We start from the raw sequence: 4,572 nt of genomic DNA, 5'->3' as shown, positions 1-4,572 counted from the left end.
CCTCTGCAACACCTCAAAGGGTCCAATGTACCGTGGAGCCAATTTACCTTTCTTTCCAAACCGAACCACTCCTTTCATTGGAGACACTTTCAGCAATACCCAATTACCCTCCTGAAACTCTAACTGCTTTCTGCGAACGTCTGCATAACTTTTCTGTCTACTCTGAGCTGTTCTGATTCTCTCTCTGATCATGGGCACCATTCTACTGGTAATGTCTACTAACTCTGGCCCTGCAAGAGCCTTCTCTCCTACCTCTTCCCAGCAAACAGGGGATCTGCACTTCCTCCCATACAAAGCTTCATAAGGAGCCATCCCAATGCTAGCATGATGACTGTTATTGTAGGCAAACTCCACCAAAGGTTGATGCTGCCTCCAAGAACCGCCAAAGTCTAACACACATAGGCGAAGCATATCCTCTATGGTCTGGATGGTCCTTTCTGACTGTCCATCAGTCTGTGGGTGGAAAGCAGTACTAAAATCTAACCTTGTGCCCATTGTACTTTGCAGACTCCGCCAAAAGCGGGAGGTAAACTGTGGTCCTCTGTCTGAAACTATAGACACTGGAACTCCATGTAATCTCACTATCTCATCCAGATAGACCTGTGCTAACTTATCCACAGAATAGTTACTCCGTACTGGAAGAAAATGAGCAGATTTCGTGAGTCTGTCCACAATCACCCATATCGAGTCTATCCTGTTGGACGCTACTGGTAAACCCACTACAAAATCCATGGCTATGTTCTCCCATTTCCACTCTGGAATCGGTAATGGGTTAAGCATTCCGGCTGGTTTCTGATGCTCTAATTTCACCCTTTGACAAACCTCACAGGCTGTCACGAACTGTGCCACTTCCTTCTTCATGGCTGGCCACCAATAGACCCTTTTCAGATCCTGATACATCTTGGTGGCTCCTGGGTGAACACTATACCTCGCATTATGAGCTTCCCTCATAATGTCTTCCTTCATACTGCCCCTATCTGGTACACAAAGTCGACTCCCATAGCGAAGGATCCCTTTGCTGTCAAATCTGAACTCTGCACTATTGCCTGACTGAACAGTCCTGGCAATTTTCATCAACTCAGGGTCCTCATGCTGTCTCTGAGCTATCTGCTCCAGAAACACAGGTGTCACTCTCATCTGTGCTATCAACGCACCTGTACCAGACAACTCTAGCTGTAATCCCTCGTCAAAGAGCTTATAAAGCTCCATCACAACCGGTCTCCGCTCTGCTGCTATATGGGATAAACTGCCCAGTGACTTTCGGCTTAGGGCGTCTGCGACAACATTCGCCTTACCCGGATGATACTGGATCTTACAATCATAATCACTGAGCAATTCGACCCACCTCCGCTGCCTCAAATTCAGCTCTCTCTGACTTAAGATGTACTGTAAACTCTTGTGATCAGTGAAGATCTCGCATTTAACCCCGTAGAGGTAATGCCGCCACATCTTAAGTGCAAAGATAACTGCTGCCATCTCTAGGTCATGGGTAGGGTAATTCAACTCGTGCTTCTTCAACTGTCTAGAAGCATAAGCTATTACTCTATCATTCTGCATCAATACACAACCCAATCCCACTCGAGATGCATCACAGAACACTGTGAAAGCCTTGTCACTAACAGGCAGAGCTAGCACTGGTGCTGTAGTCAGTCTCCTCTTGAGCTCCTCAAAGCTCTCTTCACACTGGTCTGACCAGATAAACTTCTGGTTCTTCTGAGTCAATTTGGTCATAGGAGCTGCTATCTTTGAGAAGTTCTGAACGAACCTCCTGTAGTAACCTGCCAGTCCCAGAAAGCTTTTAATCTCAGTCACTGTCGTGGGTCTGGACCAGTTAGCTACAGCCTCTATCTTCTTGGGGTCTACCTCAATACCCTCTGCTGATACCACATGTCCCAAGAAGGCAATGCTCCGTAACCAAAACTCACACTTCGAGAACTTGGCATACAAACCATGCTCTCTCAGTGTCTGCAAAATGATCCTCAGATGCTGGGCATGCTCCTCTGCATCTCTGGAATACACTAAGATATCATCGATAAACACAATGACAAAGTGATCCAGAAACTCACTGAATACCCTGTTCATGAGATCCATAAATGCTGCAGGGGCGTTAGTCAACCCGAACGGCATCACTAAGAACTCATAATGCCCATATCTGGTCCGGAAAGCTGTCTTAGGCACATCTGCCTCTCTGACTCTCAACTGATGATACCCGGATCTCAGATCTATTTTCGAGAAACAACCTGCTCCAGCTAGCTGGTCAAATAGATCATCAATCCGAGGTAAGGGATACCTATTCTTGATAGTGACCTTGTTCAACTGTCTGTAGTCGATACAAAGTCTGAGGGATCCATCCTTCTTTCTGACAAAGAGCACTGGAGCACCCCAAGGTGAGGTACTAGGGCGGATGAAACCCTTATCTACCAAGTCCTGCAACTGTTCTTTCAACTCTATTAACTCAGCTGGCGCCATCCTGTAGGGAGGAATAGAGATAGGTCTAGTACCTGGCAGTAATTCAATTTCAAACCCTATCTCCCTATCAGGTGGTAGTCCTGGCAAATCGTCTGGGAACACATCGAGAAACTCTCGGACTACTGGTACTGTGGCTGGTTCCCTAACCTGACTATCTAGCTCTCTCACATGAGCTAGAAACCCCTGACAACCCCTCCTAAGCAAACGACGAGCCTGAAGGGCTGAAATCATACCTCTGGGTGTACCTCTCCTGTCTCCTCTGAAGACACACTCTGACCCATCCTGGTCTCTGAGACTCACTAGCTTCTCTCGACAGTCCAACGTAGCACTATATGCAGATAGCCAATCCATCCCTAGAATGACATCAAAATCTGTCAAGTCTAGAACCACAAGGTCAGCTGGAAGGCATCTACCCTCGATAAACACTGGACTGAAACGACAGACTGACACTGCCACTGATGGGTCACATCTAGGTCCACTGACCCAGAGAGGATACTCTAACTCAGAACTGATCAAACCCAACCTCTCTATGGCTCTCGAAGCAATAAAGGAATGAGAAGCACCGGGGTCCATCAAAGCATACACATCTGAACACCCAATGATGAGATTACCTGACACCACTGTGTTCGACGTGTTAGCCTCCTCCTGTGTCACTGTGAAAATCCGTGCTGGGGCTACCGGATTTCCACCTCGGGAACCTGCTGCTGAAGTAGAGGCTACCCCTCTCCCTCTACCTCTGCCACTAGTCTGAGGCATGACTGGAGCTGCTGGCCGTACAACTGGCTGTACCACACTGCCTGAACTCATCTGCTGGGATGGTGCAAAAGTCATCTGCGGACAATCCCGAGCAATATGCCCTTCCTGTCCACATCGAAAACAAGCTGTAGATCCCAACCGACAAACTCCTCCATGTGGTTTTCCGCATCGTCTGCAGACTGGAGCTGTGCCAGAGCTTGAGCCACTACCTATTCCCAGACCTGACTTGACTTTATTCCAGAACTTACTCTTTGTTCCTTTTGCTCTATCCCATTTTTTACTGCTTGGTGTGGGGGCTTTAGAACCCGAAGCCTGTGCCTGTGACTGTTTCTGAATATTGGCACTAGCTTCCATCTTCCTGGCTGCATCTATAATAGAGTGAAAACTCTCCTTTTCTGCTGGAAGGATCAACGAAGAATACCTGGGATGAAGTCTCATGGTATATCTCCTCGCCTTCTTCTGATCAGTATCATAGGCTTGACCCACGTACTGAAGCAGATCTAGGAACTTATCTGTGAATTCATCAACACTCATCTCATATGTCTGTCTCAACTGTTCAAATTCAATTATCTTCATCTCTCTGGAACTATCAGGAAAAGCCCACCCTGCAAACTCATTGGCGAACTCTCCCCATGACATGCTGTCCATTCTCGGCTCCACATAATTCTTAAACCATTCTCTGGCTTTCCTGCACTTTAATGTGAAACCTGCCATCTCAATGGCTCTCCTATCATCTGCTCCCAATTCACTGGTGATCATCCTAACTGCTCTGAGGTAATCAAATGGATCATCTCCCGTGTTGTATTTCGGAGCATCCAATTTCAAGTACTCCGTCATTTGGACTTTACCTCCAGATGAGCTAGGGTCATGTCTGTCAACAACAGGGGCTACTGGTTCTGGTGGTAATACTGGTTCATTTGGCTCTAGGTGTGCTGCACTTGGATGGGTAGGGGAAGATGGATACATCGGATATGGTGGATAATAAGGATAAGGCATATAAGGAGGATATGGCACAAAACTCGAGTACTCCGACATACCTCCCATCGGATACTCTGGATAGCCAAAACCTGAGGTCTGAGCACCTCCCTGCGACTCTCCCATACCTTCCTCAAAACTGCCTATACCCATGCTATCATCTCTAGACTGATCAATCTCCATAGCTTCCCTCCTTTCCTCTGATCTTCCTCCCCTAGCTGTACCTCTTCTGCTCTCGTCGACAGACCTTCTAGGGTCTATTGACATACCTTCCCTGCTAGATCTCTGACACCTTGCCCTTGGCAATGCAGGAGGACGAGCAGCTGGTCTCTCATTCTCTGGTGGGACTCCAGTCAATCGAGCTGATCGACG

Source organism: Manihot esculenta, chromosome 11 (assembly GCF_001659605.2).
Source record: "Manihot esculenta cultivar AM560-2 chromosome 11, M.esculenta_v8, whole genome shotgun sequence".
NCBI classification, from domain to species: domain Eukaryota; kingdom Viridiplantae; phylum Streptophyta; class Magnoliopsida; order Malpighiales; family Euphorbiaceae; genus Manihot; species Manihot esculenta.
This window is presented reverse-complemented; position numbering follows the sequence as displayed.